The 16,698-nt window shown below is 34.3% G+C and overlaps 1 protein-coding gene across 2 annotated transcripts in view; it reads left to right on the top strand.

Moving 5' to 3' along the window:
- Positions 1-16,698, top strand: part of LOC122711757 (homeotic protein ultrabithorax-like) — a 335,569-nt gene extending 318,871 nt beyond the window's left edge. For both annotated transcript variants that reach the window (XR_006346178.1, XM_043930782.1), the window contains one exon: positions 16,189-16,698. The gene's annotated coding sequence lies outside the window, so the exon portion shown is untranslated. The remainder of the gene's footprint in view (positions 1-16,188) is intronic.

Consider the following 16,698-nt stretch of genomic DNA (forward strand, 5'->3'; position numbering starts at 1 on the left):
AATCGCGGCATCCACTCTTGAGGAGGAAGGAGGAGGGAGTTGGAGGGGGGCGAATTTTTTTTTTCGAAAATTTTGGCGAATGGAGATCGGTATTTTTCAATCGAATATAGAATTTTTTTTCGAAAGATTTTGCGAATAATTTTATTTTTTTTTTTTAACAAGGAAAATTAAGAATATTGTTGATGGTAATAGGATGGGTAGAGAAATTTAATAGCGATTTTGAATTTTTTTTTTTTCTTGAAAGATTTGGCGAATGGAGATTGGTATTTTTGGATCGAATATAGGATTTTTTTTCGAAAGATTTTGCGAATAATTTTATTTTTTTCCAACAGGAGAAATTAAGAATATTATTGATGGTAATAGGGTGAATAGAAGAATTAAATAGATAAAGCGTGGATTTTGAATTTTTTTTTTTCTCGAAAGATTTGACGAATGAAGATCGATATTTTTGGATCGAATATAGGATTTTTTCAAAAGTTTTGCGAATAATTTTATTTTTTTTTTTAACGAAATTAAGAATATTGTTGGTAGTAATAAAAAAATAGATAAAGCGATTTTGAATTTTTTTTTTTTCTCGAAAGATTTGACGAATGAAGATCGATATTTTTGAATCGAATGTAGGATTTTTTTTCGAATAGTTTTATTTTTTTCCAACGAGGGAAATTAAGAATATTATTGATGGTAATAGAATGAATAGAAGAATTTAATAGATAAAGCGTGGATTTTGAATTTTTTTTTTCTCGAAAGATTTGACGAATAGAGATCGGTATTTTTGGATTGAATATAGGATTTTTTTAATCTTTAATTTTTTTCCAACGAGAAGTAAATGAAGATTGGTATTTTTGGATGGAATGTATGAATGATAAGAATATTGTTGATGGTAATAGAGGATTTTAATGGATAAAACGTGGATTTTGAATTTTTTTTTTTTTCTAAAAATTTGACGAATAATTTATACGTTTGGTGAATTTCGTATTTTTCGAAGGATTCGATTTGGCGGATAATTTATTTGCAACGGGGGTGAAAATTAATTAAATATAGGGCGCACAGAGAGAAAATTGTTGGTGACAAATATATCACGGATATAGGAGGAATTTGTATAAAGGATAGATTTCTAAAAAGATAATCTATGCGTATAAATTTAGGAAAGTGAGATATACATTTCTGATAATTGATAAATTTATCTTGTTATATCGTTTTGCGAAAATAATTGGTTTTTTCCTATACTGAGAATGAAAACTACTTCATCCTCAATAATTATAAAAAAAGAAACGTTATAAAAATCAGTGAATCCGGACTTCCTTTCGTGGTTTCAATGTTATATACCGCGATACAAGATAACCATTCGCTAATTATCTCTGTTAATTGTATAATATCTGTATTCACGCGTATTTATACGCATACCGTTGCGCGCACACACACGCATACACACACGCACACCGACGCATGTAAGAGTTAAACGCTACCTCCGCGCATTTCCACGATTATCTTGCCGCGATATCTCCGCCATTGGCTTTCGAAACCAATCTTCGAAATTTGCATTCGTCTTCTTGTTTCTCTCTCTCTCTCTCTCTCTCTCTCTCTCTCTCTCTCTCTCTCTCTCTCTGCGCTCGTGAATAATTGTCATCGCTGTTGCGTGCGAATTGAAATGGGATTGGAAGCACGAGGGATAGTGTAGCTCTCCGTGCTTTATCGATCTTTCGAAAGGGGTTGGAAATTGCACTCCTCGGATCTAGGGATGGAAAATTATAGAAAATTGCGTTGTTCTTGTGTTTTCTTGTGTTTTACTTTACGTTCCACTGTGCGTGACTCTGAGAAATCTCGATACGATGTGAACGACGTTTCCAGGGAAGGGAGAAGCGAAAAAAAAAAAAAAAAAAAAAAATGTCGGACAAACGCAATTTTCTCTAACGTACGTAAGAATCGTAAATTATATTTATATATACGACGAGTTGAACGTTGAATTTCTTCCATTCGATAATATTTGTTAAAATTTTAAATAATTTTAAATAATGAAAAATTTAAACAATCATTCTAAAAATCGATTTGTAATTTTTGCTATTGTTGTAAAAACGTTCTTCTGAATATTTCGAATATTTTAGTAATTATCTTTTCCGTGTCGTGCATTTTTTTATATAAAAAAATATTTATTATTTTTATTTTTTTTATATAAAAAAATAACACGTTACGTGTTGATATTTGCATTGCAAATGCGTCTAGCGCGGTGGAGACGGTTCGTGGAAAAGTGAAATCGGTGTGCGTCGATGATGCTCCAGGTGTTGGAGATAATTACTCTTTCTAGAAGAAAGGTGTTTCCTCTAATGAAGGGCTCGGCAGTTAGGACGAATAAACTTTAAGGTCAAGCGTGACGAAACGTGTATATATATATATATATATTTTGGTCCTGTCCCATCGGTCAACCACACGTCCATAAATTATGAATTATCGTTCCACCCTTTCGTCCCCTGATACGGTGAACAACTATGTACCTTGCTTCATGAATTATAATTAGACGTTTTAAATAACAGGTTGCTTTTTTCCCCCCCATTACTTTACAGAGAGACGATGAAAGGTTAATCGCGAAGATTTTCTAAAATTAATTCTTACATTTTACATTCGATTCACAATCGTTTAATTAATATATAATTTATAATTATATGATTTTTTTTTAACGTTCGTTATCCTTCGAGAAAAATTCTGAATTTCGGAAATTATAAAATTAATGAAATGTCGTTGTTATTAATAAATAAAAATTGTACTTACAAATTTATTTATTACGGGTGTCGAACGATATTATCTAATATTTTCACGTTTATTCCACGAAATTTTGAAACGGATCCATTCTCTTATTATCCTTATTTCCGCCGACTTTGTTCGCCCAAGGTAATAGATTACGTTAATTTCTTTCCTTCTCATCACGTAGCGAGTTTTAAACTTCCTCGAGGAGACAAGTTGCGCCGCCACTCGATGGACCGCGAGATACGAGTGTCCTCCTCGGAACAACGGTTATTAACAAAATGGAATCTAGATACGGCTCGCTTGCTCGTCGACTTTTAACCTCTCAAAGTGAAACTAAAAATTCTCAGGTGTCACACACGCAATGTCATCACCTGAGATCCTATCGTAGTTGGATTTCACGCGTGCCGTTCGAAATTTTTTTTTCTTTTTCTCCTTTTACCTCTCCAGTCCTTGATCCCTCGTGTAAGAAGGTTATCGCGATAAAGGTGTGACGAGCGCCTCCTAATATTCGCTTTTGGCGATCCGTCGGTAAGATAGACACCTACTTTTGAATTCACACGCTTGATTCGAATCTGGTGGACGACGAGTGTTCCTTTTCCTTGGCGAAATTAAGAGATTATTATTATTATTATTATTTCGGTGTAACTCCGTTTCGAATTTAATTTCGTAAAAATAAAAATAAAAAAAAAAAGGATATCGGTGTTTTGATCTAACGATCTCGTTAGTCTCAATTACACTCTAGTGCGTGAACGTGACAAATTCAAAGTTATCGGAACGATCTCTCTCGTCTGTTCTCACGGTAAGAAGCGAGAGAAGCACAATTCTGTTATCTCTAAAGCGAAGCGGTTTAACGATTCCATTGACCTTGGAAGTGGAAACGAAGCATATCGGGATCGAAAAGAGAAAGCTGACTGACCACCGTCTTAAATTTCGTTTCTAGGTGTCAAAAGTGGGAAAAAAGAGGAAGTTTTTCAGGAAAAAATGTGAAAGTTAGTCGTGCAGAGCGATTGTTGCTCTTCCAACGAAATAAGCGAATAAGTGTTAGATGTTTGACGCCCCGCTGAGAGGGCGCAAAATTCGAGCAATCTTGCTTCGAAAATTCCTTTTCTCTTTCCTCGATTTCTCTTCCCTCCTGTTTACCTTTTCCACGCTTATTTCGGCCAATCTGTGGTCGTTGAAATGTATATATGCACTCGGTTGCCGCTCGGTCCACTGATCGCATTGATGAGAGAACTTGGAACGTGTCAATTATTCGGGAAGATAGATGTTTTGCGAATTTTTGGATTTGAAATTAAAAATAGCGATATTTACGTGCATATAGAGTAATATCTAGAGTTAATAAATCGTCGCACGATTGGGGCTGGTACACGTCAATTATTTAGAGAGATAAATTTTTTTTAAAAATTTGTTTTTTTAATCCTCATTTTTGAAAATAACAACGGTTATATATATATATATATATATATATCAATTAATTCTTTAAAGTTTCTTTTAAATTCCCTTTCCTCCCCCTTATTATTGGATATATATAAAAGAGATTATCGCAAAATAAAATAATTGAAATTTGATATCGAAAAACGTTTACGATCGCGACGTTTTCGAAAAATTCGAAAAATGTGAAATATCTTCGACGGTCGAATTAAAAATATTTAACGTTCTCTTAAGTTGTTAAAAAAAAAAAAAAAAGAATTTATTTTCGCAATATTGATTAAAAATTTCGAAACTTTGTCATTAATTATTACTTTTACATTAGTTATTACCTTTTTCGTGTTCTCACTTAATTCAAGGATAAATTTCGTCGTAAAATAAATCGTATTAAAAATTCACAATACGACAAATTAAACATACACGATTATTTATCGTGTCGATATAAAGACGCCGACAGGTTTTCGATTTAATCATTTCAATATCATAAGATGATTTCGTTAAATTACATCCGAAAATCCGGTCTATTTATCGTCCAATATCGTTCCGTCTCTCCAATCTCGAATATTAAATTAAATTGCTCGTAGGAGACGCATAATTCATTATACAGCGAGCAAAAGAGGGATATCGCTATGCTGAGAATAATTTCAACAACGAGGTGATGTATATTAAAAGATTTAATCGAGTCGCATCTGCTTATGGGACGCTCGTCGTACGCGTGAAACGGAGAGAATTCCTCCGTATTTTTATTTCGTATCGTCGCACTCCGCGAAATCCAACTGTCGATTGCATCACATCCGTGTGAACACGATATATATATATATATATATATCACCGCCCGTTGAAAAGCAGAAAAATGATATTTGAATAGCGCGTTGAAGAGAGAGATCCCTTAACAGTGTTTCAAAAGTGAGAGAAGGAGAAAAAAAAAATCGAGCACGTTGGTCAGCCGATAAAGGTTTCATTGAAACGTGGGTATATCTATGAGGACAAAAAGCGTTATCGAGAGCACGTGGCCAGGTTCGATCTATGGCAGCGTCGAAACAAAAAACAAGTTTGGCCGGGACAGCCCGTTGAAAAATACGAGCTTTGATAATCTCGAATGCGGAATTGAGAGGCGAGGTAAAAATGGAAAGAGCGAGTGAGCGAGCGAGCGAGAGAGAGAGAAAGAGAGAGAGCGATAGAGTAGCTGCCGGGACCCAAGTAAGTTGTAAACGAACAGGATGAAAATAAAAAAGAAGAAAGAGCGTGTTGAGGGTGAAAACGTGGAAATAGTGTAATACATATCGTCGAAACAGTGGCGGGATTTATCTGCGTTATATGGCCGACTTGTTTTGACCCTCTTCTTCCTCTTGATGCATTCTCCAACCTAAAACACTCCGTATCTCTGTTTATTAAATATTTCGCTTTTTCTTCTCGGCTTTTTTCGAGCCGAGCAATGTTTCGTTTAAAGGGATAATAAAATATATCGTGAAGGATATATTTTTTTCATTTCTTTGGAAGTTATCTCGCAGAATTATCTATTGTATGTAATTCGATATTTAATATACGTTATTAAACATTATTATGTATTAGACTTTTTTAAAATTTAGCATTCTAAAAATGTTGAAACGTCCATAATTGTTATTTTTTGTCAAAAGAAAAAAAACTTCTTTATCGTCTTATTAATAATTCCAAGTATCGAATTCTTTTAATCTCGTCGACCGACATTCGGTTTCGATCGGTAAAAAAGGGTCTCGTACTTATGAACTAAGTCACGCGCTTTAACCGAAATAAAACATCGCTCGTAACTTTCGAAATATTCAATTTTAATCCGCGCTCATCGAAACCTTAACAAATACCCATCTATTCTAAAATCCTTGTAAATCAATATTTGTCCATGCCCGTTATTTTCCAATGCGTATTTCTAACGTACGCGTTATCTCGAATATAAGAAACGGTACACGCTAAAAACGTTTCACAATCGCCATCACCGAGCAAAGAAACGGCTCGTATCGTCTCGAATTCCAAGTGGATTCCTCTCGAGGCACGATCGGCCGTTGGATTTCGCAATCGGTCGGCAAAAGACGGGTCCGTTCCTCGCGGTCAGCTGACGCGAGGCAACTCTCGGCCCCTGTTGGTAGGGGGACATGGAATTACGGATGCGACGTGCGTGGAGAGCGGCATAAGCTATTGGGCGGTCGGCTTTTGAGCGGCCTTGCAAACTGGTTTCCTGCAGCCCGACTCGATTATGCTAATCGCATATATGCATGTTAGCATTTGGCTGATCCGCCGGCGTGTCGGTTCTCCGTTCACCAGCCTGTTCTCTCGATGTGTGCGCGCACGTGTGCGCGGACAAACCCGTACCCTTTCCGATGGAGCAGCGGTGCGCTCGAGAAACCTTGATCGCGGCCACCCTTTAATGCCGACCTTCCGCCAGCTGGACACCTTCCACCGTGCGTAACGGTATATCCTCCGCTGATTTCCCTTGGCTCCTTCTCCTCCTATTCCCCCGTTATTCTCGTCCAAGGATTTTTCTTCCCGACAATTTTTCGAGGAGGTTATGGTAGATGGCAGGGCGAAGATAGGTTATGAATGTTTTAAAAATTGCTGATAAGATAATTTCTATTCTATTTTTAATAAATAGATGGACTAGTAGAAATATTAATTTTTTGTAGATTGTTGAAAAAATTCTGAATACTTAATAATAATTAAAGAATCTAGAACGATGAACAAATATATAATAGATAAAAATGGATATATCTGTGTGTTCATTTGAAAACGATGCACTCGTTTTGTCATTGTTTTTGCACCTTTTAAGCTACCATTGTTCGAACAGTGGTTAGTTATGGGAAGATAGATGAGGTAGTTGCAGAGACAATTAGAGTGCAGTTCATTCTGGACGGTTGGAGACGGTTGGAGGTGAATAGTAGAATGGTTAAGAACTCAGATTAGGTGGAACAAGATAGCTATGACTCGGTGGCGCTCTAATCGGTATATATCCCCATGGTTTCTCGCGACGCTTCGCCACCTCGATTCAACCCATAAATCTCCGAAACCACGATGCACGCGAATCGTAAATAGAATGGAATGCACAGAGAGATGATATTATCGGTTGGAGTGTTTCACAGCGTGTAAACACCGACGGAATCTTTCCTCGAATTTGATCTTGATCGAGCTTAATCTCGGTCTATGATAGTTCCTTGCTTTTTGCAATTGTCAAAGTGTCGTTTGCAACTTTTTGCTAAGTTCAACAAGCATAACTTAAATATGTTTTTTTTTGTCGTATTATTCGTAGAAAAACATAATAATTCTTATATTTGGAAAGGAATAGATAAATGAATAAATATATATAAATACTTACATCAGACAATTAATAATGGCGCTGGTGTCGCGTTACTATTGTGTTAATTGAAAACGAACTTTTTCTCTATTTCAAAATTCGTGGAAAAAATTCCAAGTTTCATGGATTTTTTTCTCTTCGACAACAAGAATTCATTAAATTATGCATTAAAGAAGATGGAATCGAGATTTTGAAATGAGATAAGCACGTGTATAATTTGCTGCACAATAATGAGTATTATTAAATGAAAAGTAACTATATTATTTTACGCTTTAACTAACATGATCATATTTATTAACTGCATATTAATAACGTTCTATTAACCTTTGTCACGCAAATGTCAATTGAATATTTATCGCCTCACTTTTTCGTATATAATCTTTTCTTTTTCAATTTTTCCTGTTTTTAATCGTATCATAAAATATCAAAATTAATTCGTAATCGAAATAAAGAGAGAAAAAATATAGTTTTAATTGACATTATTACGTATATATAATATTCTTTCTCGGCGCAAAAATTATCTCATTATTCACAATTATAATTTTCATTCCACGAATGTAAACGCTAGATAAACTTCGTGTCCTCGTTTTTACATCTTTTTTATCGATGTACATCGCGACGGAAGCGAACGACAAACCATCGAGTGGGACAGAAAGAAGCCACCCGTCACGATGGTCGCTAAAATTCGATCAAAACGGCCGGAACAGGAATGCGCTCTCAAAGTCGTAATTTTTCGTCTGCTTTCTCTCTCTCTCTCTCCAATGCATGGAAAGTCAACGCAGAACAGAGAAAGAGAGATAGTTGCTCTGTTCGAAGGGGTCCACGTTTTACGAGCCTCTTCAGTTTACGACTGTTTCACGACGTGCGAACTACCGTGGTGAGATACGAGTCCCATAACAGTCAAATAATGCCACTGTTCACGAAGGATCTCCGTTGAGACCGATTGGCCACGATATTTGGCCAATTTTATTAAACGACGCGTATTTAAAAAACATTGAAACTTTTCGATCATTCGTCGCGCGTGACTATTTCACTGTTCGATTAATATTATTTTTGTTGAAGGAATGGAATGGATCGTGTTCGAAGTAATCGTTTAATGAAATAATTTTTTGGTTTTAATATAACGATAAATTATTAATGTTACGAGTACAATATTGTTGTCGATTATTTTTATCAATTTTATTATTAATAGGTATATATTTATTATTAATAGGTATATAAGGTTTTTTTTAAACGATAGTGAGATTTTTTTTTTATAATTATAGTTCGCGTTGTTTCATATAATAGATTTGAATGGAAGATTATGCGAGTGAGATTTCAATAAAATTTCTCGATGGATAGATACGTTATTCGATTTTATTTAAATGTTTTGCAGATGGAACACGTTTGTCGATGACGTGACAAGTGCTTGTTTTATTCAAACGGATCAATAGCACTACGTATATACCCCGGTGAATGTAAATGTGCGAGGACGAGTGAACGATAACAATTGGATCGTCCGCCACGAAAGATGAAAAAAAAATATTTGCTCACACTTGCATTCAATTTTGACGATTATACATATTCGAGGGAACATATCGATGGAAGATGATAGCGAATGAATTAATTACGTAATTCGACAAACTTTGGGAACGTCATTGTTTATGAAACTAACTTTTTGCAATGCGTTAACGGCGAGGATTAACAGGGAAACCGAGGGACAAAGGAATACTCTCGCAGAAGCCATTTTGTTAACTAGAGGCCATCATAGCTGTCTGACGTCACTTCCATATCCAACTATGGCGTCACGTGACGCTCCACCCTGTTTTCAATCACCTTGGACCCGAACCCACCCAGCTGTCAGACACGCTCCACCCCGTTTTTTCCACTCTTTCTGGCTATCGCTATCGCCATCTACCGGCGATAATATGAACTTCTTAGACCTTTTGAACGGCCAGCTAGTTTATGCCCTTCCCGATCGGTGTCACTACCGAGCAAAGCCCAAAATCTGACCTCGATTCGCATTTCTCGAAAAGGCCGGACAACAGATAGTCCAAGCGAGAAATCCTCGAGATCCACGATACATATATAATACCCTATCTTTTCAATCGCATTTCCATCGATCCAGGAAACGACTTTCCATGAATTTCCGCTACGTAATTAAACGCCGAACGCTTTTCACGGAATAGCGAAGGAAAAAAAACGTTTACACGTGGAAGACAATGCAACGTTTCCTATAATACCCAGGCGTGACGTTTTCCATTTCAAACAGGTTTATTACACGGATGGCGTAACACCGGATCGCCTTTAATCGCGGCAAAATGAGAAGAGAGTTATAGCTCCGCCATCCAAACGTATCAAAACGAAGGAAAGAGAAAAAGGAGAAGAAAAAAGAAAGACGGCAAACGGAAGTGGTGTAGGGTTACGCGTCGCGTGGTTCCAATGGAAACGAGGCGTAAACCTCCGATAGCGGGAAAAAGGGGGAAGCGAAGCAGAAGAACGAACGAGAGGAAAAAAAATAAAAAATAAAAAATAAAAAGACGTTCAAAGCGATGGAACAGGGGGGAGGAGGCAATGTTACCGTTTTGTGGAGGAAGAGGAGGAATACGCAAGGGCCGAGTATCTAAAGCGGGAATTGAGTTAAAATCCTGCGAGAGGTAGAATTTATACGCGATCCAAGAGGCGAGGAGAGGGCAGCCCGAGTACGGAGCGCATGGAATCGCTATCGGCGGCCATTCATCAATCCGGGGAATCAATACGCTGGAATTAATGAAAGCGCCGCGCGAACAGCGAGCTAGCGGCCGGAATGTTAATCGCGATCGTCCCGCGTCCGACCCATTCCCATGTACAGCAAACTCCCAAGGGCCGCCCCACCTCCACCCGAACCCTTCAACCTGCCGCCCTCCACCTCCGTATACCCCCCACTCCTCCGGTTCGATCCGTCGTACACCCGCTCCCATCTCCTCTCAACCGTCGCGCTCGCTACCATTACCAACACGACCACCGTGCTGCCCGCAATGCCGTACATTCTATTCTCTCGTTTCGAATCGCGATTCCTTTTTTTTTTTTTCTTCTTTTTTTTGTAACTTTTATCACGATCGAATCGACGAACGAACGTTCGATTCCCTTGCACGCTTCTGGCCAATTTGTAATTCGTGCTGCGTGTAAACGTGTTTTTTCGATTGGGATTAGAAATTATTTGGGTAATATCGAATTTTTTGCAAGGATTTTTTGGGAGTAGACTAGATACTTCGTTTGCATATTCCAGGCGATTTGATTTGATTTTAAATGATTGATTGAATATTTATAAAGTTCGACAAATGGAATATATATATATATATATATTTGTTCCTTCGAATTGGATGCAAAAAGTGAAACGGTTAACTTCAAATACTAACCGATTGATGAACGGTCGGTATGGAAGATCTCTGATCGACAGATCGATGCGGAAGATTAATAATATGATTATATATAATATATATACGTCTCAATTATATTTTATACATTTTATATATAATTTAAATTTTCTATAGAGAGTCTACATATTTTATATATTACTTATTTATATTTTTGTGCATAATTTTTAAATATATTTCTAGATTCCTGTGTCATATTAGATACATCTTATGTTTATTGGTAAGTATATACAAAGATAAGTATTATTAGATGTAAGGAAACTGAAAAAAAAAAAACAAAAAAAAAAAGAATAATTTGACTGTAAAATTGCAGTTGCAAAAGATAAGTATTTCAGGTAAGTATAGGTAAGTATATAGAATTTAATACAAATTTTTATTCTTAAAAATATCTAAAAAATTTCGTATATCATTCCTTTTTAAATTATATTTTCTACCAGTAAAAAAGCGAAATTTCGGTCAAAAATTATTAGATATAAAATGTTTTCACAAATTTCATCTCATTTTAAATTATATTCTCTTAATACAAAAAATTTAATTTTTTAGAGAACATCAAATTTACGATTTTGTAGTAAAAGAATATAATTAAAAAGAGGTGACACGTGTAATTTTTATCGGATTTTCTGAACATCAAATTTTTGGAAGGATTCTACGAATATTTTCGACTGCATTTTTCGGTTTTTTATTAGGAGAATATAATCTAAGAAGTTGTACGTGAAATCTTATCTGTTTTATACTTACATTTTTTTATATTTTTTACAGACATACATCATTTTTTCAATATTTTATTTATTTTTAAGTATGAAATTTTTATACATATCTATTTTATACTCTCCTTTCTTTATACTTATTTCTTTAAATTGTACTTGTAAATATATCATTTATTCGACACTTCATTTAATTTTAAATGAAATTTTACATAATTTTCGTTTTGCAAATTTAAAATTGTTTTTTTTTTAAAAACTAATATTACAATTTTGATTTACGGCATTATTATTGTTCGTAGTTAAAAATATTTTAGATGAGAGTTGTATGGTTTCGAGGGAGTCATGTTTAATACATTAATTGATGCAACTTCATAGTGTCTATAAAAAAGTCTTAGTATTAATAAATTAGTTTAGAAGATAATTAAATATAATTAAATATCTGCTAAACTAATAGTTTTTTGCCATAAGTGCCTTAGTACTTTTCTATAGAGAAAGCCAAAATACATCGACTGGTGCATTAAAAAATATATCATTCCATTTAAAAAAATGAAATTGAGCTTGATAAGTTTTTTACGATGTCAGCTATAAAAAAATTGAAAGCACCAGGACATAGCCCTTTCGAAACCATTCAACTTTTATTCGAAACATTTTTTGATATTATGAAAAACAAACGAGATATTTAACAAAAATGATCGGTATCGAAATTCTTAAATGAAAATAATTTTCGGCCAAAAATTCGATTTTGTATTAGGAGAACATAATACGAAAGGAGGTCGATCGAGAAATTTTTCTCGGAATTTTGGCACTTCTTGGAAATGACGTCAAATTCCTGGAATTTTCGAAATTCTTGGAAATGACGTCAAATTCCAAGAATTATCGAAATTGTCGAATGAAAAAAATTTTTGGCCAATTTTGCGATTTTGTATTAGGAGAACATAAGTTGACAGGAGGTCGTTCGAAAAATTTTTCTCGGAATTTCGGCAGTTCTTGGAAATGACGTCAAATTCGTGGAATTTTCGAAGTTCTTGGAACTGACGTCAAATTCTTGGAATCATAACTCACCTATGATATTCCATTTGAAGAATATAATTTTAAAGACACTTTTATATGAAATATTTTACATGTTTTACTTACCTTATACTTACCTTTTACTTACCTTCTTAGTTTCCATTTTTTTATGTTTTTAATCGTTTTTTCAACAGTTTTCTTAATTCTAGAGATAATTATTTTTTACATACTTACCTTTTAACTCTATTGTGCCGAATATTTTTTTTATTTTTAATGATATTGAAAAAGTTTCAAATACAAAATTGAATGGTTTCAAACGGGCTATATTTTCATGTTATTAATTTTTTTTATAGGAAAAAGCATAAAGAAGCTATGAGAATCAATTTAGTTTTTTTATATGGAACCCCATAATTTTTAATACATTATTTGATGCAATTTTATATTCTCTATAAAAAAAGTATTAGACCATATATATCTAAAAATTATTACTTTAGGAGATAATTAAATATAATTAAATATCTGCTAAACTAATGGTTTTTTGTTATAAGTGCCTTAATACTTTTCTATACAGAAAGCCAAAATACATCGACTGGTGCATTAAAAAATATATGATTCCATTTAAAAAAATGAGATAGAGCTTGATAAGTTTTTTACATGATCACCTGTAAAAAAATTGAAAGCAGCAGGACATAGCCCTTTCGAAACTATTCAACTTTTATTCGAAACATTTTTTGATATTATGAAAAACAAACGAGATATTTAACAAAAATGATCGGTATCGAAATTCTTAAATGAAAATAATTTTCGGCCAAAAATTCGATTTTGTATTAGGAGAACATAATACGAAAGGAGGTCGATCGAGAAATTTTTCTCGGAATTTTGGCACTTCTTGGAAATGACGTCAAATTCCTGGAATTTTCGAAATTCTTGGAAATGACGTCAAATTCCAAGAATTATCGAAATTGTCGAATGAAAAAAATTTTTGGCCAATTTTACGATTTTGTATTAGGAGAACATAAGTTGACAGGAGGTCGTTCGAAAAATTTTTCTCGGAATTTCGGCACTTCTTGGAAATGACGTCAAATTCCAAGAATTACCGAAGTTGTCGAATGAAAAAAATTTTTGGCCAATTTTGCGATTTTGTATTAGGAGAACATAACATGATAGGAGGTCGTTTTTAAAATTTTTCTTAGAATTTTGGCACTTCTTGGAAATGACGTCAAATTCTTGTAATCATAGCTCACCTATGATATTCCATTTGAAAAATATAATTTTAAAGACACTTTTATATGAAATATTTTACATGTTTTACTTACCTTATACTTACCTTATACTTACCTTTTACTTACCTTCTTAGTTTCCATTTTTTTATGTTTTTAATCGTTTTTTCAACAGTTTTCTTAATTCTAAAGATAATTATTTTTTACATACTTACCTTTTAACTTTATTATAACCGAACTTTATTATAACCGAATATTTTTTTTATTTTTAATGATATTGAAAAAGTTTCAAATACAAAATTGAATGGTTTCAAACGGGCTACATTATTATGTTATTAATTTTTTTATAGGAAGAAGCATAAAGAAGTTATGAGAATCAATTTAGTTTTTTTATATGGAACCCTATAATTTTTAATACATTATTTGATGCAATTTTGTATTCTCTATAAAAAAGTATTAGACCATATATATCTGAAAATTATTAGTTTAGGAGATAATTAAATATAATTAAATATCTGCTAAACTAATGGTTTTTTGCCATAAGTGCCTTAATACTTTTTTATAGAAAATGTCAAGCTGCATCGATTACTGCATTAAAATATATGTGATTCCATTTAAGAAATCAAACTTAATCTTTCTAAAATCTCTATGCATTCTCCTATAAAATCTCTAATAATGCCTGAATATACTTCTTTTTAAACTATTCAACTTTTATCTGAAACATTTTTTTCTATAAATGATAATAATGACGTAAATCGATAAAATAGTATCAAAAAACAGAAATACATATATATACATATATAAAATATCTTAAAATTTATAAATATTGAATTTTTACTATTTTTGATTTTCAGAAATGGCATCATTTCTTGCACAATCGGTAATGCAGCACGTGAAGCCAGAATCCCATAAAGATATATAGGACGCACCATCTTGACAATATTTCTTATATTTCTGCAAAATTTAATTAATTCTATGATTAAACGAAATTTAATGAATCTAATAATAATAAATTACCAAATTATTTGTCCAATAAAACATATCTTCTTTTTTATCCTTTTCACAATAATCCTAAACCCTGTCTCCTGTAGTTAAAAATGTCTTATCTAATCTAAAAATCTATCAATGAATTATTATTTTCTTTGTCACTTTTCCTCTATCAAAACAATATAAATAGTCCCAACTTTACTCGTACATGGTAAAAAATGTCCATAGGATTTCTCAAACGTTTGCAACATATACGCATCTCTAGAAAACTAGAATAAAATTCTAGATAAACGGACATTTTTAACCAAAGGAGGGCGACCACTGTGCTTCTTCCCGAACGTGTCTTCTATTTACCGTCATAAACTCCCCCCCTCTCCCCCCAAAAAAAGAGAAATAAACGATTCTACTAACGAGTTGGCGGCGAGTGCGCGGCAAAAAATTAGTAGACTTAGGCGGAGGGGGGAGGGGAGGAGAGGGGAGAATATCTCGGCGTGGCGTTCAGTTAGCCGTGATGGTTAATGACACGGGAATTTTTCCAAATTTAACGATCGTTTAGCCCGCCCACGCACAAGGGCCATGCTAGTTCGGCGTCTGGGCGATGGCCGTCACCGTGACGAGCACGTGTGTACCTCGCCTTCTGTCACTCACTCGGCGAGTCAAACTCCACGTTCCATCCGTTCAGTCTGTCGGGCAAGGATCGGCAAACGGTTCCTTCGCTGGCCACACTGGCCGCTAAAACCTTATTTTACAACAACGTCCAAAGACATGGTACTCGATACAGGTTGGTGGCTCTTGGACAAGATCGTGTAGAACTGATTTCTCCTCCATGTGTGTGATCGAGTATAAAAGTGATCGAAAGAAACATATCGAGAAAACGTATATATGTATATGTATATATAATTCAAATATTGTGAGTGTATGTGTGTAATTTATGGCCTATATAGGTGTCTTTAAAATTTGTCGAGGGAAAATATTTCTGCGTAATATATTTAAATTCGGATTGTTCGAGAGCCAATCGCGCGTTGATAGGGTGGTTGAAAAATTGACTTGGATTATTTTCGAAATTAATAAATTAATAAATTATTATTGTTAAAAAAAATTCTCTATTATAATCCCTATTTAAAACTATTTTCTTTTTTTTATTAGTACAATAAATAGTTTCAAAAATATTCTAAAGAGTCGATTTAATTTATCAACCCCCGTTGTATTTGTTTTTTTTTTTTTTTATATTTTTAAATGCTACATAACTAATTAAATTGCACATCTAGATTAATTTTAATCTAGATAGAAATCCGATATCGCGATAATTGTTAGGAAAGATTAATATATATATTCGTCAAATTCGGAATACGGAATTAACGAGAGATTGTGCATTTCCGGTGTTACAGGTGCGGCACAACTTCGTTAGCAGGGTGGACAGAGGAACGGAACGTGTCTGGAGCGGCTTGGCGTTTTGAACGAAGGAGAACTCTGATTACCATCTTAACAACCCCCCTCGTGTACAAGTTTTAAAACCACCCCCCAACTATCCCAATTCATAACTCACGGTTCTGTAGTGCTCCAGTTTCTCTAGTTTCTTCGTTTTCTGTAACATAAATGAAATATCCAGTGTGATAAAACGGGCAAAAAGGAAAGAAAGGAAAGGAAAGGAGGGGAAAAAGCGAAAGGGGACGGAGGGACCGAAGAAGGAGAAGGATAAAAAAAAGAATAAAAAGAGAAAAGGAAGAAATAATAATTCGACGCTATACCGATAAGTGATTCGAAGTGATGTTGGTGTGATATAAGTGTTTGCGCGCGCGCGTGTCGTACGAAAGTGTGTTGTGTTGGAGGGGAGGAGTCGCGCCGGAGGAGGTGATGTTTCGTGTATAAATAAAAAAAGAAAAAAAAAAAAAAAAAAA

Source organism: Apis laboriosa, unplaced genomic scaffold, assembly GCF_014066325.1.
Source record: "Apis laboriosa isolate Shangri-la unplaced genomic scaffold, ASM1406632v1 scaffold17_cov146, whole genome shotgun sequence".
Taxonomy (NCBI): domain Eukaryota; kingdom Metazoa; phylum Arthropoda; class Insecta; order Hymenoptera; family Apidae; genus Apis; species Apis laboriosa.